At 35.6% G+C, this 23,506-nt stretch overlaps 1 protein-coding gene and 2 non-coding genes across 6 annotated transcripts in view; 1 reads left to right on the top strand and 2 right to left on the bottom strand.

Moving 5' to 3' along the window:
* ADK (adenosine kinase) overlaps positions 1 to 23,506 on the top strand; it is a 507,004-nt gene that overhangs the window by 423,252 nt on the left and 60,246 nt on the right. The gene's annotated exons all lie outside the window — the stretch shown is intronic.
* On the bottom strand, positions 2,562 to 2,630 carry LOC118523471 (small nucleolar RNA U2-30). Its single transcript, XR_004911122.1, has one exon. It is a non-coding gene; the product is annotated as a small nucleolar RNA U2-30 (small nucleolar RNA).
* Positions 2,787 to 2,865, bottom strand: LOC118523472 (small nucleolar RNA U2-19). Its single transcript, XR_004911123.1, has one exon. It is a non-coding gene; the product is annotated as a small nucleolar RNA U2-19 (small nucleolar RNA).

Here is a 23,506-nt window from a genome sequence, read left to right as displayed (position 1 = left end):
ATAACATATGTGGAACTGTCACATTCCTGACAAAGGAATATCTTTGGGGCATGGTTTGTATGGTGTAGTGATCTCAGACCTAGCCCTGGGGAGACCTAGCCCTGGGAGATTAGCCTAGGCAAATGTTAACCCCATTATAGCATTATTTTGGTAAGACCTTTAGTCAAATTTATTGAGGTATAGATTACATATAGTAAAGTGCACATATATTTCACTAAATAATCACCATAATCAAAATATAGAACATCTTATATAGTTTGTTTTTAAGTTTTATGCATATGAAGTTGGTACTACTTTTATTAAGTGAACATACCTATGTCACTACCACCAGATCAAGACAGAACACTTGTAGCACTTTAGAAGCCATTATTATTTTGGTTTGTACTACTAACAATTAGTTCTGTCTCTTTTTGAAGTAGAATCACCCAGTATATAGACTTTATCTTGCTCTGTCTCCATCCTTTTTTGAGCATTATCTTACTTTTTGACAACCTATGATGCTTTAGGTGCTTGTATTTTCCCTGCTACAGTCCTAGAATCAACCACTTCTTCAAGTAACCCTGGTTCCTTTAATTAGCAAACGATATTTAGAAACCCAGATCTGGGTGCTAGACATGCTCATTGCTAATTGAGAATCATTGCTTTGGGACCCTCTTAGCAAATAGATTGGCAATATTTGTACATATAATAACTGATGCATACATATCCATCTGTATTTATTTCCATATCTATCTATCTATTTATATTTGAATTCCATGAGTTGAAACTGCTGATACCTTTGATTCCAGTCCAACAACAGAGTTCATTCTAGCCTACACCCTTTCCTTCTGTTTAACTTCTTCCTCTGACATTGAAAGTTCTGGCTCTCACTATCTAAAATATATTTACTTATTTGTTCCATCCCAAAGTAGTTTTGAATTACTTACCCACACCCTTGTGCGAAACATATTTACTTCCTAGAGTACAATATTTGCTTACAGTTCTTTTTATCTTTAGCCCTCTGATGTCTAGTCAAAATACTGTTATCCAAAGTCACTTCAGGTTAGTTCTTTTATTCCATCCACTTCAATATGGTTATATTATTCATTTGTAATACAGTTAGGTTTATTTCTAAGAGTTTGTATTCCATTTTGATTTCCTTTCATATCTAGGTTGGTTTTTTTAATAAGTACAGTTCACCCCTCATGGTGTCACAGTTCTGCGTGCTTTAACAAATGCATAAGATCATGCAACCACCACCATAGTTATACTACAGAAGAGTTCCACTTCTAGTTTTCCGAAGTGGTGGTACCAATTTATATGACCACCAGAAGTATATAGAATGGCTTTTATTTTTCCACATTTTCATCAGCATTTTCTACCATTCATGTTTTTTATTTTAGCCATTCTGGTGAGTATGCTCTAGTTTCTCATTGTGTTTTTCATTAGAATTTCCCTAATTTAGTGAGGTGGGGCACCTTTTCATCTGCTTTTTAGAATTTAGATATCTTCTTTTGTAAAGTTCCTGTCTTTTGCCATATTAGATTGTCTTATTGATGTATAATTCTTTTTGCAGTCTGCATTCAAGTCTTTTGCTAGATAAATGTATTGCAAATATATTCTCCCACCTTGTGGCTTGCCTTTCCATTCTCTGTATGGTATCTTTTGAGAAATAAAGCTCTTCATTTTTAATATAGTCCAGTTAATAATGTTATCCCCTTATGGGTAATACTTTTCATATTATTTTAAAGAAAATCTTTGGATATCCCTAGCTCATTAAGAGATTTTCCTGTTGTTCTTTTCTTATCCCTAAAATTTTTATGTTATTCTTTTCATCTGGATTTACAGTCCTTCTGGTATTAGAATTAATTTTTATATATGGTTACGGGGTAGAGGGATAATTCATTTCTTTTGACCATATGAATAACGAGTTGACCCACAATCATTTATTAAAAGGAACATCCTTTCCTTTACTGCAGTAAATTGACACATTTGTCACATTTCACATTACCTTATCTCTGTGAGTCTTTTTCTAGACTGCTCTATTCCATTGTTTTCTTTATCCTTATAACCAGTTTACAGTCTCTTAATTACTTATAATTAGTCTTTTTATTTGGTAATGCCAAACTTCCAACTTTGTTCTTCAAGGTTATCCTGGCTTTTCTTGCCTCTTTGCATTTCCACATAAATTTTAGAATCAGATTGTTGTTGCCCCCTTGAAATTTTTTTAGTTCTTACTAGAATTTTATTGAATTGAATTTTATATTGAATCTGTGAACCAATTTGGAAGGAATTGACAGCCTTACAATATTGTGTTTTCCAATCCATAGAGTATTTTTCTCTGTTAATTTAGTGGTCTTTAATTTTTCTCAAAATGTTAGTTTTTTCAGTATAATGGTCTCACATATGTAACTTTTATAATATTCCTATTATTTGTTTTCTGTATTTTTTTAAGTGAGCTCTGTGCCCAACATGGGGCTTGAATTCATGACCTTGTGATCAAGTGTCACATGCTCTACCAACTAAGCCAGCCAGGTGTCCCGCTTATTATTTGTTTTTTGATACTTTTTTTTTTTTAATTCTGAGTTCAGATCAAGTATAGAAACCTTCATAGTTATAAAGGTCAGTAGAAAACCTTTCCATCATTGCTCAGAACTGATTAGTCTTTCATACACACACATATCCACCCCCCAATCTCATCATCCATCAACAAATCCTCAGTTACCCACTGTCACCTTTGTACACACAGATGCACACACACCTCACAACTCCAGATACAAGCCCTTGTTGTTTTAAATACTTTTGCTTCTCAGAACTACAGAGATCATGCATCAGATAGACTAGAAGGTCTTCTGATGCTCAGATTTGTCTATTTTCATATTGATCCATTTCAGTAAGAGCAGATCTCAGGGAATGGTGCTATCCATTTTTTTTTTTTTAAAGATTTTATTTATTTGAGAGAGAGAATGAGAGACAGAGCACGAGAGGGAAGAGGGTCAGAGGGAGAAGCAGACCCCCCACTGAGCAGGGAGCCTGATGCGGGACTCGATCCCAGGACTCCAGGATCATGACCTGAGCCGAAGGCAGTCGCTTAACCAACTGAGCCACCCAGGCGCCCAGATGCTATCCATTTTTAAATGGCATCCTTTTAGTTTCAGTTTCTGTTTGTGTCTCACTGGTTTATAAATTTTTTACAATGACATTGTTTCCATTTATTAATTGTAATAATATGTCTGTTGATTCTTTTGGATTTTTCTATGTATATAATGATATCATCTGTGAATAATGACAGTTTCATCTCTTCTTTCCCAATCTTTGTATTTATTTTTTTATTTTTCTTACTGCACAATTAGCACAGCAAAGCACAATGAATATGAGTATAATTGAAATGGTTATAATGAGTATCTTCGTCTCATTCCCAATCTCCTATGGAAAACCTACAGTATTTCATCAAAAAGGATAAAATTTGCTGTAATCTCTTTATAGATACTCCTTAACAGATTCAAGAAGTTTCCTTTCATTAATAGTTTGCAAAGAGTTTTATTGTTGATGATGTTAAGGTGTTTTTAGTCATGAAAGGATGTTGAATTTTTTTTTTTTAAAGATTTTATTTATTTATTTGAGAGAGAGAGAATGAGAGAGAGCACATGAGAGGGGGGAGGGTCAGAGGGAGAAGCAGACTCCCTGCTGAGCAGGGAGCCCGATGCGGGACTCGATCCTGGGACTCCAGGATCATGACCTGAGCCGAAGGCAGTCACTTAACCAACTGAGCCACCCAGGTGCCCAGGATGTTGAATTTTATCAAATAACTTTTCTGCATCTATTAGAAATTACTATATGATTTCACCCCCCCCCCCTTTTTTTAATGTGTGAATTACAGCTTGATTTTAGAAGGATAAATCACCTTTGCATTCTTGGGATAGTCCCAATATAGTCATGATATTCTTTTAATGTATCACTGGATTTGATTTGATTATATTTTTCTCATATTTTTGCAGTGTTGTTATGAAAGAGTTTGTTTCCTAATTTTCCTTTTTTGTAACAGCCCTGTTAGTTTGGGTAGGAACATTATGATGACCTTATAAAGTTAATTAGGCAGTGCCCTTTTTCTGTTCTGGGAGAATTTTATAAGCTTGAGGTTATTTTTATGTAAATAGTTGAAAGAGCTCACCCATCAAAATATCTGGGCCTAGATCTAGGAATCTGTTAATTACAGATTCTTTAATTGAATAGGAATGTCTGGTTTTTTTTATTTCTTCCTGTGTCAGTTTTGATAAGTTGTTTTTCTCTCAGAATTTGTCTACTTTATCTAAATACTCAAATTTATTAGCATAAAATTATTTCTAATATTCTCTCATCCTCTTAATTACTATAGGATCTATAGTGATGTTCCTTTTTTAATTCCTAATCTTAGAATTAAATTTATGCTCTTTCTCTTTTCCTTGATCACTCTTCCTATAAGTTTATGCTAATTTGGATTTTCAAAGAAGTAGATGCCAAGATGAAGTTAGACATTCAAGAGATTTATTGAAGGAAACACCTGTAATGGAAGATAAGTTAGGAGCCAGAGGAAACAGGGAGACCTCTCAAATTGTGGTGCAGGTTTGACCCCTGTGCTGGAGAGCAGGACTGAAGAAAGGTTGGGAAGGAAGAGGCATAGATTGCAATATTAATTAAGTTTTGACAAGGCCAGAGAGGAGTCCTCAAGCCAGAGTTGCCCAAAGGAGTCCCACATATCTCAGGAATAGGTCTCCATGCTATTTCTGTTGTGCTCATGGGAAGCATGGCCTCAATATGAATGCAGTGGTGAATTTCAAAGCATAGCTCCACTTGGCACATCTGAGAGGCACATTTTCATGGCCATGACAAGATTTATCAATTTTATTAGTCTTATAAAGAACTGGGGCACCTGGGTGGCTCAGTTGGTTAAGCATCTGCCTTCAGCTCAGGTCATGAGCCTAGGGCCTTGGGATTGAGCCCCATGATGGACTCCCTGGTCACCATCGAGTCTGCTTGTGCTCTCTCTCTCTCCCAAATAAATAAATAAAATCTTTAAAAAAAGAAAAGAACCAACTCTGCCTTTGTTGATTTTCTTCATTGAATGTTTGGTTTTTTATTTTTTAAATTTTGGATACTATTTACTTTCTTCTATTTTTTACATATTTAATTTCTAAATATTGGTATGTCTATTTTTGTTATTTTTAGTACAAAACATTTTCTAATTCCTATTGTGATTTCTTCTTTAATCCATAAGTTATTTAGGAAGTTTTGCTTAATTTTTAAATATCTGAAATATATTTGGAGATTTTCTAATTATCTTTTTGTTTCTGATTTTTGGTTTAATTTCATTGTGGTCAGATATGCAGAATGATTTTGAGTTCTTCAAAATTTGTTGAAATTTTGTCTTATTGAACATCATATCGTCAGTTTTATACACGTTCTTTGTGCATTTGGAAACAATGTATATGCTGACATTCTTTTTTTTAATATGCTGACATTCTTAAATACAGTCTTAGTATATACTGTAAAGTCAAGTTTGTTGAGTTTGTTGTCCAGATCACTTATACTCTTGCTTAGTTTTTGTCTGCTTGTTTTATCAGTTATTGAGAGACATTTATTAAAGTGTCCTGCTATGATTGGGATTTTTATATCTCTTCTTTTGGTTCCATCTAATTTTGCTTTATGTGTTTTGAAGCTATCTTTCATGTGTAAGTTATATATACTTGTATATAGCTTACATGTATATAAGTTTAGAATTCTTGTATCTTCCTGATGGATTGAACCTTTTATCATTTGGAAATATCCTTCTTTACCTCTAATGATGCTTACCTGAATATCTTTTGTATCTATTATTAGTATAACTATGCCAGCTTTAGGTTGTTTTAGTATTTGCATGGCTTTTCCATCCTTTTACTTTCAACCTTTCTATGTTCTTAAATACAAGATTCTTTTTGTAATTGGAATGCACTTTTTATTGTTTTTTTAATTCGTTCTATCTTTTAATTGGAGTCTATATTTAATATACATTACTCATATAATTAGATTCCTATCTCACATCTTACTTTTTTTTTCCTGTTTGCCACATGTTTATCTTCTTTTTTTTCTTCTTTCCTGCCTCTTTTAGATTGAACAGGTATTTTTTATTCTCATTTCCTTTTCTATTTGCTTGGCAGTTGTATATCCTTTTGATGTTTGCCCTAAAGATTACAAAATGTACCCTTGACATATTAAAGTCAAATATAAACTATAAGGTTTGCCACTTCTCATACAATGGTAGGATCTTAGAACATTTTAATTCCATTTAAGATTTCCAACCTTTTGTATTATTGTTGTCAGTCACCTTAATTCTACATTTTAATGCCTTGTAGTGACAAAATGCTGTTAATCATTTTGTGTAGTTGAATTTTACTCTTTCCATTGTTTTTCTCCTCTTCCTGTATTTCCATGTTTTCATCTGGACAATTATGAATTATATTATTATTTTTCTTCTGCCTACGCAGCTTCTTTTACTTTTCACTCAGTGTGTGAATTCTCTTAGTTTTTGTTTACAGATTTTTTTTTTTTTTTTTTTGAGAAAGAGAGGGAGTGAGTCGGCGGGGGGGGGGGGGGGCTGCATACAGAGTAGGAGACAGAGAGGGAATCCGAAGCAGGCTCCTTGTCCAGCACAGAGCCCAACACAGGGCTCAGTCTTACAACCCTGAGTCCATGACCTGAGCCGAAAACAAGAGTGGGATACTTAACCAACTGAGCCACCCAGGTGCCCCTGCAGATATCTTTTATTTTGCCTCTCAGTAAGTACAGAACTCTACATTGGAAGTTATATTCTTTGACTCTTTAATGATGACCTTCCATAATCTTTGGATTCTCTTATTTTTGTCAAGAAGTCAGTTGTTAGTCTTATTCTTGCTTCTTTGGATATATTTCTACTTTCTTTGTCTGCTTTTAGAATTTTTCTTTGACTTTAACTTTGGACTTGGTTCTGGTTTTTCTTGTATTTATCCTGCTGGGGTTTTTAGTACTTCTTGAAACTGTGACTGATGACTCTTACCAGTTTTGGAGATTTTCCAACCATTATCTCTTTAGATACTGCATTCCTCTCTTTCCAGTCGGGACACCAGTTACTCATATCTTAGGCCTTTTTATTGTGTCCCATATGTCTTTTATGATCTTTTTTTGTATTTCTTATCATTTTTCCTCCTCAGGTTTCAGCTTATATATTTGTACTGACCTGGCATTTAGTTCACTATCCTCTCTTCTACTTTCTCCAATCTGCATTTCAGCACATCTGTTGAGTTCTTCATTTCAATAGTCACGTTTTTTATTTCCTATATTACTTGATTCTTTTTTATTGCTGTCAGTTCTATACTATAAACATCTACCTTGTCATTTATTTTTTGAACATGTTAATCACAGTAATAATAAATTGCCTGTCCAAAAATTGTGATATCTCAGTCATCTATAGGTCTGGTTTTTTTACTTCTTTGTTTCTTTTTTTTTTTTAAGATTTTATTTATTTGACAGAGAGACACAGGTAGAGAGGGAACACAAGCAGGGGGAGTGGGAGAGGGAGAAGCAGGCTCCCGGCTGAGCAGGGAGCCCGATGCAGGGCTCGATCCCAGGACCCTGGAATCATGACCTGAGCTGAAGGCAGATGCTTAACGACTGAACCACCCAGGCACCCCTGGTTTTTTTTTTTACTTCTTTTGGGAGGGCCTTATATCTTGGTTTGCCAGATAAATTTTCATTAAATGTTCAATATTGTCCATGCTAAATTATAGCATTTCTATTGAGGACTGAACCAACTAAAGGTTGGGTTACAGTTTTTGTAAGCCTTCTCATTTTCCTCCACTCCTATGTTATAGCTCTCCTGAAATTTAAACTGAAATCCTACAGTATTTACTAGGGTCCATACTCCTTGATAGGTTGTCGTTGGCACCATACAACTGCTAAAAATACTACTCTGCCTTTTAGAGGTCTTCTTCTTAGTGTCTTGCCTTCTTGTCCTATGACATTACAGATTTAACAAATACCTCAAAGAAGAAGAGCCCTGAGTGTCAGGCTTACTCCACTATGTTTCCTTCTCTTCAAGAACATGACACCTCAATTCTGACTACCTTGGCAGCCCCAAACTCCAATTTTTGTCTCAGCAACACTGGAGATTGTCAAAAGCTCTGTTGGCTTCTCTACCTCTTATTAAAAGCCCGTTTCCTAGATTCTCAACCTCTAACCAAGCGCCAAAAATTTGCAAATGCCCTGAGGGGAAAATCAACTTTTAAAATGTCAGCCTAGCTCTTTAAGGTTTTCTACTCCTAGGGATCTTGTCTTAGCAAATCTTGGCTACCTTGACAGTGCTCTTATACCTCCATTTATTATTCTTTTATTTTTACTGCTTTTCTAGCTGTATAGGAAGTGGTATAGGAAGTGGTTTATCACAAGCTATGGCATTAGAGCCTAAATCAAAGTTCCTAGTCAATATTTTTAATTATAAAATAGAAAAATACATGGCCCAAGAAAGTTAAGTAGATTCATCTGTTATATAAGGTTGTTAGATGATTTAGCAATACCAGCATCCATAACCTGCTTTGAGAATGGCTGGATGCAATAATTAATGCAAGATCCCAAAGTTAGAGCCAAAAAACTGTATCAGAATCCAACCTCTTGAACCCCAATATAGTCTAATCTGTTCTATACCACATTGCCTCACTTATTTACAGTAGTGGTTCTCAACCAGGAGCAATTTTTCCCATCACTTTTGGTTGTCACACCTGGGTGGGCAGTAGAGAATGGGGGAACTCAACTGGCATCTACTGGATAGAGGCCAAAGATGCCACTTATACATCCTATAATGTACAGGACAGCCATCCACAACAGAGAATTGTCTGGCTCAAATTGTCAGTAATGCCGAGGCTGGGAAAACCCTGGCTTATACTGTATCTGAGAATGTATATTTAAAGGATCACTTTCTGCTTCTTCATTACACTTAACCAGTAGATCGATACCAATAGATTTTAGTAGGATAAATCTTGTAGGAATACATCTAGAGACCTTTGACTCAAGAAAGCGTCCATATATGATCTAGAAGATATTTGGTTAACTGTGTTTCTCAGAGCTTCAGACAAATAATCTCCAATTTTAAGGCTTTATATATTAATTTCTTAATACAGAATATTAATAATAAAGATTTAAATTCTTTAGTAGAATTTTTTAGAGCTGGTTAAAACATTCTCATGTGGAGGTGTGTATATATATCTTATAAATGCATTATGTATATGTGAATGGATATCTAGATGATAGCTACATTTACCTACACATTTATAGATATATATGTACACATCAACTTAAATGGTTCTTAGAGAATGTTTCCATCTTCTTTTAAAACTCCAAATAATCAATTTCTTTTTTTTTTTTTAAAGATTTTATTTATTTATTTGACAGAGAGAGAAAGCACAAGCAGGGGGAGTGGGAGAGTGAGAAGCAGGCTCCCTGCCGAGGAGGGAGCCCGATGCGGGACTCGATCCCAGGACCCTGGGATCATGACCTGAGCCGAAGGCAGACGCTTAACGACTGAGCCACCGAGGGGCCCCCAAATAATCAATTTCTTGAAAGCTCTTGAAAATATATTATAAATGGATATTTATCTAAGAAGTATATTACCAAATGTTTTTCAGAATAATTATTGTTTGTACCTAATGAGTGATTCTTCTATAATTCAGTTAGACTCCAAAATTTATTTTTCAGAGCATTACAGCTTGGCGGCAGAATTTTATTTTGGCTGAAACATGGCATGTGTGTTTTTGGCTCAGATAAAAGTCTTTGTAGGTATGCAGAAAAATCTGATTCAGATAACTGAATAGTTAAAATTTTCTTGGGTTAAAAGGAATACAGTGTTGCTCATTGGATATTAAAAACTATACTTAAATGAAGACTTATCTGTTGCCTTATTCCTTTAAGCCTTAGCCAAGATAGTTTATCCTAATTAAACTTCTTTAGAAGTGTACATCATTTTTTATATTCATTGACCTTTGAAGTAGCCAAAATAGAAGCCACTATTCCTAAGGATTTTCCCCTGTTATTTAATCTTGGCCCATGAAGTTTATTTAGCTTTTCTCTGCTTCTATTAAGCTATTTTAAGTTCTTATATTCAGTGCCTTTCTGGTTTAATAAGCAATCTAAAGTCTCAAGAAAATGTCCTAATCTTTTGTCAAATTAATCATTTTGCACTTAGCCGCCTATTCAATTTATTTATCATATATATATATATATATTTTTTTTTTTTTTTTTTTGAGAGAGAGAGAGAGAGCGTGTGCAAATGCCTGCGCATGCAAGTGGGGAGAGGGGGAGAGAGGGAGAGAATCTTAATCAGGCTCCACACCAGCATGGAGCCCAACGCAGGGCTTCATCTCGTGACCCTGAGATCATGACCTGAGCCAAAATTGAGTCAGACACTTAACTGACTGAGCCACCAGGCGCCCTTAATTTATTTATCATATTAAATTTTGCCTGTACTCTTACTTATTTCATTTAGTCCTAGAACTCTACCCTTACTTACCTATAACAAAGGGGAAATTTTTTAAAATGTTCTGTGGATAGGTAATACATCCACATGGTTCAGAATTCAAAAGATACAATAATTAGGATTGTTCAGCTGTCCACTACTTGTGAGGAAGTAAGCAGTTTTTCATTATTAAGATGACCATGAAACAACAAAACTCAGATACTTTTGAGAGTGAACAAGGGTGCTATTAATTATACGAGGGCTATCCTGAGCAAACCAGTCCATATTGTCATGCTCCTTATTAGATAGTTAAACAGAGGTATTTAGTAAAATGAATTCTTGTATTGGTTGAGTTTTTGGGCTGTGCTATTTCTAACATTTCTTCCAACTCAAATGTTCTTGATCATGTGCTAAGAATATGCCAGGTAATATAGAACTTAAAGAAATCGGAGAATCTCTAACAGGACAGGTCAGAGAGGCAAGATACCAATAGGTAAAACAGTAAAGTAACAGTACAAATGGATTCAAATCGGTATGGTTTTACTGAGTGCCTACTATGTGTCAAGAATTATTGTTATAAAGATAAATAAGACAAAAACTCCCATTTCTTAAAATCTAGGAGAGACATATTCCTATACACAATAATGAGAAGTAGTATATGACTTTAATGAACTACCCTTTATAGAAGAGAAGGCACAAGGAATTGGGGAAAATTTCACAAAGGAAGTGATGTTTTAATTAGGCTTTGAAGAATACAGTTCATTTTTGGCAAGTTGAGATTACAAAGGAATGTAAATTAATGGAATAATAAGATAAAAAAGCAAAGAGGTCTTAAAGGGTATAATGTATCACACAGAATGTAAAATATTGGGGAGAGACTTGTGGGTAAGCATGAATGGTAAGTTGTGATAAGGCTTTGAATGCTTTGCTGGGCAGTACATGCTTAAGTGCTTAAAATACATACAGAGGGGGGTGCCTGGGTGACTCAGTGGGTTAAGCATCCGACTCTTGATTTCTGCTCAGGTCATGATCTCAGGATCATGAGATTGAACTCTGCATCAGGCTCTGCACTCAGCGTAGAGATTATTTCTCTCCTTCTGCTCCTCCCCCTGCTCACTTTCGCTGTCCCTCTCTCTTCTTTTATTTTTAAAGATTTTATTTATGTGACAGAGAAAGAGAGAGAACACAAGCAGGGGAAGCAGCAGGCAGAGGGAGAGGGAGAAGCAGGCTCCCTGCTGAGCAGAGCCGGATGGAGGGCTCTATCCCTGGGCCCTGGGATCATGACCTGAGCTGAAGGCAGACACTTAACCAACTGAGCCACCCACGTGCCCTTTCTCTCTCAAATAAATAAATAAATAAATAAATAAATAAAATCTTAAAGTGCATACAGAGAAAGAAGAGATCATTTGGGCTGAGAAACATCTTGTGATCAGTTTATCATAATGCACTTCTATTTGTTTATAAAGCCCTGTTTCAGAGGGATCAACAAATACTAAACATGAAGATCTTTTTTTTTTAATTAAATGCCAAAGAATAAAAGCTGCAGTAATCCCTCTAAAAGGTATTAGTAATGAACAAACCCATGGGGTTGGAGTGAGACAAATTTGATAGGGTTAGGAAAATTGTAGAGAAAAAGAGCTATATATAAATCATGGTAAGAGCACTAGGGAAAATGCCTTAGAAAATTAATAAAGATTGGTTTGGTTTAAAGATGATAAACAAAGACTAATGCAAAAGGGTAATGAATTCAGTCATGGAGACAGTTCATACTAAAGTGCTTTCTAAAAGAAATGCTGCTGGCTTGGCTTTATTAAGTATTTTTTTCCCTTAAATTAAAGAAAAAGAGTAATAGCCCATTAATAAAATTTACAGTTGACACTAACTTAGGAGATAATATAGCTGTTAATAAAATTACAGAAATTCTGATAATAAACACTGGAAGCTAGAAATAGAAGTTCAAAATAATGTTTAAAATTAAATAAACTAGGGCGCCTGGGTGGCTCAGTTGGTTAAGCGACTGCCTTCGGCTCAGGTCATGATCCTGGAGTCCCTGGATCGAGTCCCGCATCGGGCTCCCTGCTCAGCGGGGAGTCTGCTTCTCCCTCTAACCCTTCCCTCTCTCGTGTACTCTCTCTCTCTCATTCTCGCTCTCTCAAATAAATAAATAAATCTTTAAAAAAAAAAAATTAAATAAAATTAAATAAACTATATTCACCCCATTTTTAAATCTATATAGAAACAGCAGGTAACACTAGAGAAATCTCTCCCATTTCCAGGAGGTATTCCTGGTTTAGGGTTTAATAAGTGAATGATAGAGCCAAGTAAAATTGAGAGAAGTAGGAATATGTCTTCCCTAAAGAGTCTACATTTACAAGCTGTGTAATGTGATTATATTCTATGATTCAAAGTGGATTTTTTGTGAAATTTTTCATATAAATCTTTGTCATTGCATTTTCTAGAGAACACTGTTTTCTGTGACTCACATTTTAATGAAGAAACTGTTTTAAAATGATCTTATTCCTTCTAGATGTTGCTTAAATATCTAGAGTATATCTAGGTATTAAGAAAGATTGGATGAGGAACAATGAATGGAGGCCTAGACAAAAGGTCTGGTCCCCTGAAACAGTTACATGGATCCTGAGCAAGGTTCTTATTTCTGTCTAAACTGCTGGTTAGGGGCACCTGGGTGGCTCAGTCGTTAAGTGTCTGTCTTCAGCTCAGGTCATGATCCCAGGGTCCTGGGATCGAGCCCCACATCGGGCTCCCTGCTCCACGGGAGGCCTGCTTCTCCCTCTCCCACTCCCCCTGCTTGTGTTCCCTCTCTCGCTGTGTCTCTCTGTCAAATAAATAAATAAAATCTTAAAAAAAATAAATAAACTGCTGGTTAATCTGAATATGCCCATGAGTCCTAGAAAGTAAACCATGGCCTTGAATTTCTGTGACTTGCAGTAGGATTAACCATTATATTTCCATCATAAATTACAGATCATAGCATGATTATTGTGAAAGATCAACAGTGCTCTTTGTTATGATCAAACAAATAGTTTTGCAGTCAGCTATTCTGGAATCTGTTAAAGCATTTAAACCTTAAGCCATTATAGCAAATCCATATAGATATAAGCTTTTTAGAGCCTTGGCTATAGCTACTTTCAGAATTTGACACAAAGGATAATCAAAAAAGCTTTATTTTGAAATAGCCTTAGATTTATCCATTTCTATCTTCACATTCCTCTATAAAGGATATCTACATTTAGATTTTTTTTGTTGGGTGTTTTAGAAGTACAAAGAACCATTTCGAGAAAAAAGATAAATGCATGCTTATTATATGTAATATATTTGTTAAATATATTAATATATTGACTTATATATTATATGGATATGTTAATATATGTTTAATATGTGTATTAAACCTTAACTGAACATTCAGCTGCAGTAAACTTTTAGAAACCTGCTCGTTGGTATGCCAGCATAAGAAGTAGATCATAATGCGGGTCATTAGGTTTCTTTGACACCTGATAGCAACAACCCAACCCAGCATGCCACTTGTAAGCTTATCTATAAAGCATAAAGGCATTTGTCACCATTGACAGTACTGACATTTAATCTGGGATCTGTTTACAGCTCAGTTTTCCATGTGTTACTGTGTATTATTTGGTTGTTTCAATTCAGCTTCAAAGCATAGCTAGCTTTTCCCTTTGAGTTATTCTGAATTTTACCTAAACAGAGGAAAATAGATCCTGTTGGGGGGGGGGGGTGATGATTTTTACCCAGGTGTTGACCTTTTGTGCTGTTTCTATAGTTGACAAGCCAAAGCTGTGATAAGGTAGATTATAGTAAGTTAGATTAATGGTCCAGGATGGAGGCATAGCGGATTGGTTAAATAGGAAAGTCAGGAAAGCAGAGCCAGCAGGGACTGGGAAAAAACTTAACTCAGGTGAGGCAGATGTTGAGATAAAGTGTCTGGACACAGGAGTTGGTAGCAAATCTGGCATTAAGTCATTTTAAGTACAGCCTCCAAGGGTACGGCAGCCTCAGCAATTCTGGTATGAACACACCAAGATATTATGTGAGCTAGGAGTGGTAGTGGAAAAAGGAAAAAAGTTCTTTCTCAGGAGGCAATCAGTATCATTCAGAGAAGGCGATTCTTATATAAATGGAGCTGTGCTGGTCTTCTAAAAGGAAAGGTTGCCAGGAGCTAGCAAACAGTTTAGTTTTTAGAAGGTGGAGCCTAGAATGTTAGGAAGAATAATCAGTCAAGGCTAAGGATAGACAATCTAGACTGAAGCCCAGGCCAGTTCTCAGGATTGATTAGTGCAGAAGACAATTTATTAAAGTAAAACAAAAGCTTTGCAGTTCCACTTGGGCTACCACAGCTTACATAGTCTAAATAATTCCGTGCCCTACTCTTGATACGTATCCTGCCCTTGTTAGGACTAGCTTAATGTTGGGGTATCTCACTCTGCAAGTACAGCCTGAACTATAAAGACCCAGGAAAGATATAAGGAGGGCAAAATGAGGAAGGACCTCATGCAAACAATACAGGACTTGAAATATCAGCCAATAACGTATCTGAACATGTCTATGACAAGAAGCAAGTTGCAACTTAACTCCTGAAATGCTGAATTGAACCACTGCTGTGTATAGCATATATACTGTGCTAGGGTAATATTGGAAACAAAGGTATATGGCCCTTCCTTCAAGGAGCTTAGACTTAAAGAAAGCAGGTGAGATATACACTAGAAAACCGTGTATAGAAAACATTATTTGAATTTTACCAAGAAATAGGCTGTAGAAATAACGGCATGAGTTTACTTTACACTAGTGATCAGGAAAACAGTATATTTTTTAAGTGACGTGTAAACTGGTTTGTGCAACATAAGTAAGGTTTTGATGCAGATCAGAACGAGAAATGACCTTAGAGATCATCTAGTACATGTTGGAAATTTGAAAAATAATTGAGACCCACTGCTGGTAAGAGAAATTTTGTACAGCTTTCCTGGGTGACAGCTTGAGAATACATATCAAAAGCCTTTAAAATATGCATATCCTTTGACTCAGTAATTTTAGTTACAGGAATTAATCCTATGGAATAATTTAGCATATGCACAAAGATTTACATACAAGGATATTCATAACAGCATTGATCTTAAATTTTTAATATTTTTAACTTCTCATTTTACAGCAGAGATTGCAAAAATAGTAGAGATCTTCCATATATCCTTCACCCAGCTTTCCTAAACACTAACATTTTATATAACCATAGTACAGTTGTAAAAACCAGGAAATTAATATTGTAGGAATACTGCTAATAAAGCTACGGACCTTATTCAGATGTTGCCAGTTCTCTCACTAATGTTGTTTTTCTGGTCTAGAATACAATCCAGGGCCCCAAATTGCATTAGTAGTCAATCCCTTCTTCTCTTGACACTCTGGCATAGTTCTTCAGTTTTGCCTTTGTCTTCCATAACTTTGACACTTTTGAGGAGTGCCTACCCAGTTATTTTATATAATGTCTCTCAATTTGGGTTTGACTAAATTCAGGTTATACCATTTAGGTAAGAATACCACAGAAATGAAATTATGCTCTCAGCATATCACATCAGGACATTTATGATACCAATATGCCTCATTAGTGATGGTGTTAATTTTGATCACTTGGTTAAGGTGGTGCCTCTCATATTTCTCCATAAATATCTTGTGGGGAAATACTTTGAGATTATGTGTCTTTCATCTTTTTTTTTTCTTTTTTGGTCTCATCATACTTTTGCCATCTAATTTTAGCAGCCATTGATTACTCAGTAATAATTATGGGGGCACCTGGGTGGCTCAGTCAGTTAAGCATCCAACTTTTGATTTCTTTATTTCGGCTCAGGTCATGATCTCGAGCCCTGCATTGGGCTCCACACTCAGCGTGGAGCCTGCTTAAGATTCTCTCTCTCCTTCTCCCTCTGCTCCTCCCCCTGCTCTCACACGCTTCTCTCTCTCTGTCAAAAAAAAAAAAAAAGGAAATAAATAAAAGTAATTATTACTGTCGTGTTAGCCAAATAATGATTATTTTTATTATTCCCTATACATGATTAATTAGAATTCTATTGTCAGGAAGAGCTTTCTCTTCTGCCCATGTATTTATTTATTCATATACTTATTTATGTCAGTATGGACTTGTGGGATATTCATTTTATTCTATGAATAAAATTCCTTGCTATCATTTTTTATTTTTTGCTCAGATTGTCCTAGATTTGGCCATTGGAAGTGCCTTCAGGATGGCTGTTATACCCTTTTGACATATTGCCATCATTCTTTGACTTCTTTATATTCTGACACAGGATGCTCCAAGTTTTCCTGCCCTAAGCATGAAATCAGCCATTTCTCAAAATTCTAGTTCCTTTTATTGGCACTAGCTGTTCTCATTGCTACTGGCTTGTTTTTTCTCCGTGGATGGAATTAAGAAATACATGAATATATGCATACATCTCTATCTATTTCTATATCTATTTGTCTATATCTGTTCCTGTATCTGTGTGTGTGTATATGTATATTTTTTAAAGATTTTATTTATTTATTTGACAGAGAAAGAGACAGCAAGAGAGGGAACACAAGCAGGGGGAGTGGGAGAGGGCCAAGCAGGGAGCCCGATGCGGGGCTCAATCCCAGGACCCCAGGGTCATGACCTGAGCTGAAGGCAGACGCTTAACCAACTGAGGCACCCAGGTGTCCCCTATATATATATTTAAATATGAGTTCATACTGATATTGCCTACTCCAATATAACACAACAGCATTTCGCCCCATGGTTAATTTTAACTTTTTTAATGATTTGTAGAAAGTTACCATGGCTGTATAGATACCATGGTGTCTATTTACAAAGATATACTCAGTGAATTGTCCCTCTCCCCACATCCTTTCTCCATTCCCATTTTCCCATTCTTCTGTCCTTTTTCCACTTACCTCTTGGAGGCACCTGAATTCATTAGTCTCTGATTTATCCTTCCTGTATTTCATCTTATTTTTCCCCAAACAGCTTTATTGAAATATAATTCACATATCATATAATTTACTCATTTAAAATGTAAATTCAATTTTTTGGTATATTCACAGAGTTGTGCACCTATCACCACAATCGATTTTAGAACATTTTTATCACCCGAAAAGAAACTCTCTCCTCAGTTTCTCCAATTTCTGCCAGCCCTTTGCAACTACTAATCTGTCTCTGTGCATATGCCTATTCTAGAAATCCACAAAATGGAATCTTACAATGTGTTTCGTACAAGCTTCTTTCATTTGGTATGTTTTCAAGGTTTATCCATTTTGTAGCATGTATCAATAATTCATTCCTTTTTATTACCATGTAATATTCCATTTCCTAGGGCTGCCATAACAAATTACTACAAATTAGGTGGCTTAAAACAACATAAATTTATTCTCTCACAGTTCTAAAGGCTAAAAGTCTCTAGATATCAGCATGTAGAGTGATAAAGATATTACAGGGCCATGTTCCCTCTGAAGTCTATAGGGAAGAATTCCTTGTATCTTCCTAGCTTCTGGTGGCTCTTGGCAATCAGTCCTTAGCATTTCTTGATAGTCCTTGGCTTATAGCTGTATCTTTGTATGTCCTCACCTCTTATTATAAGGATACTCTTAACTCATTACATACGCAATTATATCTACCTTAGTTTTAAATAAGGTCACATTCTGAGGTTCCAGGTGGACATGAATTTTAGGTGGATACTGTTCTACCCATTATATATAAATATACCACATTCTGTTTATCCATCAACAGTTGATAGACATTTCATTCCTAGATTTGTTTATGCCCAGATGAGCAGATACATGAATATTTTATTTCCCCTTCCTTTTTATTTGAAAGATGTCCCACTGTTGGTACTCTTCTTGTACTTTGCTTTTTTCACTTTGTAACCTATCCAGGAAATCTTTCCATATTACTTCACAGAGATCTTACTCATTCTAGTCTAAATATTCAACCATAGAGAATTTATTAACATATCTATAAGATAGAAATTGATTAGTCATAAAAGTGTTTTATTAACATGGGAAGATATAATTGTGCTTTTGTGCTTTTCTATAAATTTCTATATATTTGTGCTTTTGTGCTTTTCTATAAATTTGTTTTTAATGTATCATACATTTACAAAGCATGAAATTTTTCTTCTTAATCTTTTCCTCATCTATTCAGTTCTTTTTCCAAGAGTCAACCAGTGCTTCTATTGGAAGTCAGTTACACATATTTTTCCACACCTTGCTTTTTCAGTTAATATATCTTGGAGATTGTTCCATGTTTTTAGGACTACATAATATTCCATTTCATTAATGCACCGTCATTTATTTTACTAATCTTCCATTGTACATCTTGGTTATTTCTAGTCTTTTGTTATAACAAATAGAGCAGTACTATTTGTAATGACCAAAATAATTAGAAACAATACAAATGTCTATAAACAGTAAAATGGATAAATAAATGATATATTAATATGGTGGAATATGTAATGAAAAGAGAATGAATTACTACTACACTTAACAATATGAATGAATATAACAAACATAATGTTGAGAAATCAAACCTGAAAGAGTGAATCCTGACTTCCAACTTAGAGTAAAAACAGTTCCTTTTAGACCATTCTTTCTCCAAGGAAGCAATTATAATGCTGAACAAAATATTATCAAAGCAACAACCTGGGAACACTAGAAAACAATGAAAATTACACAGAAACTGAAGGAGAATCTGTATTAGCAAGGGAATGGTCTTAAGTTTCCTCTTTTTATGGCTTTTATCTCTAGGGCAAGCCCAAATTGGCATTAAGTAGCATGCCTAAAACTTGATAGAAAACATGCAGTCTGACTGACAGGTTAGAATTTGAGTCTAGCAAAGATTAACTGCCTACTTTATGAAAAAAAAAAAATTAACCCTCTTCATGGAAACACAGTTGACTGGTCTCTACAACAGGGGTCAGCAAACTTTTTCTTAAAGGGTTATAGATTACATATTTTATTTTTATTTATGTTTTTTAAGATTTTATTTATTTATTTGACAGAGAGAGACACAGCAAGAGAGGAAACACAAGTGGGGGGAGTGGGAGAGGGAGAAGCAGGCTTCCCGCTGAGCAGAGAGCCCTATGTGGGGCTCGATCCCAGGACCCTGGGATCATGACCTAAGCTGAAGGCAGACGCTTAACAACTTAGCCACCCAGGCGCCCCAAGATTACATATTTTAGACTTATAGGCCAAGCGGTCTCTGTTGCAATTACTCAACTATGCCATTGTAATGCAAAAGCATCTATAGACAATACATGCGCAAGGGGACATGGCTGTGTTCCACTAAAACTTTATTCACAAATCAGGTGACCTGCCCACTGGCTGTAGTTTGCCAACCCCTACTCCACAACATTTCATTTACAATATTCAGGATACAATCTAAAATTATAAGACATACAAAGAAACATGCACAATGAAGAACAAAAGAAAACAGTGGAACTGGGTATCTACCAAAAGAAAATGAAAACACTAATTCAAAAAGATATATGCAGCCCTATGTTCATTGCAGCCTTGGCATTAGTTTTTATTTTTATTTTTTTAGAGGAAAAAAGCACAAGCAGGGGGAGCGGCAGGTAGAGGGAGAAGCAGGCTCCCCACTGAGCAGGGAGCCCAATGTGGGACTCGATCCCAAGACCCCCAGATCATGACCTGAGCTGAAAGCAGACACTTAACCAACTGAGCCACCCAGGCGCCCCAGCCTTGGCATTATTTACAATAGCCAACATGTGAAGGCAGGCAGCCTAAGTGTCCATTGATAGACAAATGTGTAAGTAAGATGTAGTATGTGTATACACACACACACAGGAATATTACACAGCCATAAAAAAGGATGGGATTATGTCATTTGTGACAACATGGATGGACCTGAAGGATATTATGCTATATGAAATAAGTCAGACTGAGAAAGACAAATACTATATGATTTTACTCAAGTAGAATCTAAAAAACAAAACAAATGAATGAACAACAAAAAAGCAGAATCAGGAAAAAAAAGGGGCAGAATTGGACCTATAAATACAGAGAACAAAGTAATGGTTGCCAGAGGGGAAGGGAGTAGAGGGATGGACAAATGGGTGAAGGGGAGTGGGAGATACAGCCTTCCAGTTATGGAGTGAGTAAGTCACAGGAATAAAAGGTACAGCATAGAGAGTGTACTCACTGCTATTATAATAGTCTCGTGTGATAGCAGATGGTAGCTATACTCGTGGTGCGCATAACATAATTTATAGAGAAGTTGAAACACTGTGTTATACACCTGAAACTAGTGTAACATTGTGTGAAATTAAAAAAAAAAAATCAGTAGAGACCAACTGTGAAATGACTTTAATGTTGGCATTAGCACACAATTTTTTTTTTTTAAAGATTTTATTTATTTATTTGAGAGAGAGAGAATGAGAGATAGAGAGCACGAGAGGGAAGAGGGTCAGAGGAAGAAGCAGACTCCCTGCTGAGCAGGGAGCCCGATGCGGGACTCGATCCCGGGACTCCAGGATCATGACCTGAGCCGAAGGCAGTCACCCAACCAACTGAGCCACCCAGGCGCCCCAGCACACAATTTTAAAATAATTATTTTAACTGTACTCTAAGATGTAAAAGGAAATTTGCTCATATGAATGAACAATTAGAAAATCTCAACAGAGAAATAGAAGCTTTAAAAAATGGAAATTGTAGAAATGAGAATTACAATCTCTGAAATAAAAAATTCAATAGGTGCTCTTTCAACAGTTAGAGATGACAGGAGAGCCAGCAAACTTGAATATAGAGCTACAGAGATTACAAGTGTGAAGAACAAAGAAAAAAAAAGACTGAAACAAAATGAACAGAGCTTCTGTAACCTGTGGGACAATATCAAAGGGCTTAATGTATGTATAATTGGAGTCCCAGAAGGAAAGGACAGAGAGAATGGGGCAGGAGAAATATTTGATAAAATAAGGACTGAGAGTTTTCTAATTCTGATCAGAGACGTGAACTTGTAGATTGAGGACATTCCGTGAGCCACAAACAGAATAAATACAAAGAAAACCAAAACTAAACATATTATAATCAAACTACCAAACCAAAAGATAAAAGGAAGGTATTGAAAGTTGCTAGAGCAAAATAGCACACTACATACAAAGGGAAAATCATACGAACAATTACAGATATCTTATCAGAAACAGTGTTGGTCAAAAGCGAGTGGAACAACATCTTTAAGGTGCTGAAAGTGGGGGTGTCTGGTTGGCTCAGTAGAGCATGCAATTCTTGATCTCGGGGTTATAAATTCAAGTTCCACATTAACAATGGAGATTACTTAAAAATAAAATCTTTAAAGTGCTAAAATAAATCTACCAACCCAGAATTCTATACCCAGCAAAATTTTTCTTGAAGGATGAAGGTAAAATAAAGACATTTTCATATAAATAAAAACAACACACCATGTGATTCTGTTTATATAAAGTCAGTGGAAATAGAAGTCAGGTTACCCTTGGAGGGGATTGGTATTGCAAGAAGAGAGTATTTCAACATAACAAACCACCCCACAAATTAATAGCTTAAAAATAATAGCAGTTTTATTTTCTCACAGTTCTGGAGTCAAGGCTAGAGACTCAGCTGGGCAGTTGTTCTCCTGGCCTTGACAGTGATCACTAGTGTGGCTACATTTAGGTAGGTGTTGGCTGCAGGCTGGATTCATTAGGGATGGCTAGAACCTTTTCTATCTCTCCATTTAGTCTGAGTCAGTCCTTGAGGATCAGGCTTCCAATTTATACACTTTTCTGTATAGGTGTTATACCTCAATAAAAAGTCTTCTTTCAAAGGCGGTGCAAACAATAGAGAACCTATTTTTTTAAAGAATAATATGGCAAAAATAGAGACTACAAGATGTTCCAGAAAATATAAGTACTTCTATATGCTAGTATAGTTTTTGTAAGGAAAATGAATAGATGATAAAGCAAAAGAAAAAGAGAGGGAGAACTTAGTGTTAGATTGCACTGAGATTTTGAATGCTTTATTAAGGAGTTGGGTCTGATTTGAAAGGATGTAGGAAGTTATTAAAGGGTTTTGAGCAGAGAAATAATATGATCCAAAACAGCAGTTTAGGAGATACAATTCCATGCTAGTATATAAAATCACCTGGAAGAAGCAGAGGTTATAATCAGGCACACCTATTTGGAAGCAAAAACTTGGATATGCACCAAGAGGGATTTGAATTAGAACGGTGAAAAGCTAATAGAAAAGAATTTATTTAACCCACATATAGGAATTGAGGGCCTAATGTATTCTAGGCACTAGCAATGTACTGTATATATGGTGGTTTCTACCTACAGGGAACTCACAATATATAAAATAGAGATGTGTAAAGAAATAATCACAATTTGTTGTAGTAAGAGCTGTAGTAGATGAATGTTTAAAGTGTTTTAAAGACCTAAGAAGAAAGAACAATTAATTGCATGGAGGAGTCTAAGAAGTGCTTTATACAAGATTTTACATTAGATGGGTATTTGAGGCTTGACAAGCAAAGACCCCCCCCCCCAAAAAAAAAATCTACGCAAAAGAAACAATGTATGCCAAAGCATAGGCAAAGAAGAGTCAAGCATCATGCACAGGGGGACATATTTCATATGCCTGCAGTGCAACCTAAGCATAGGTACAAGAAGCTAGAAAGATAAAGAAAGATCACATTACTAAAGGCAAAAAGACATCATGAAAGAAGGTTTAATAGGATTTAATGACTATGTAAGAAGACAAAAGTGATCCAAAGATTTTGAATTTAAGTGACTGGAAAGATAATAATACAAAGAAATAGAAATTCAGTATTAAGAACTACATAGTGTATAGATAGTTTTCATCTGAGTGGACATAAAATATCTAGGAGGTCTTTTTTAAGTATGTGTGCAGAATAACAGTAAATCAATGAAAGTCTGAATATCAAATACATAGGTTCTTACAGTCAACCAACAACCTAGAGTTGATTATTGTGCCAGTTGACCATTGGAATAATTA

This window comes from Halichoerus grypus, chromosome 7 (genome assembly GCF_964656455.1).
Source record: "Halichoerus grypus chromosome 7, mHalGry1.hap1.1, whole genome shotgun sequence".
In the NCBI taxonomy this organism is placed as follows: domain Eukaryota; kingdom Metazoa; phylum Chordata; class Mammalia; order Carnivora; family Phocidae; genus Halichoerus; species Halichoerus grypus.
The sequence above is the reverse complement of the archived record's forward strand: the minus strand, read 5'-3'. Positions and strand labels throughout refer to the sequence as shown.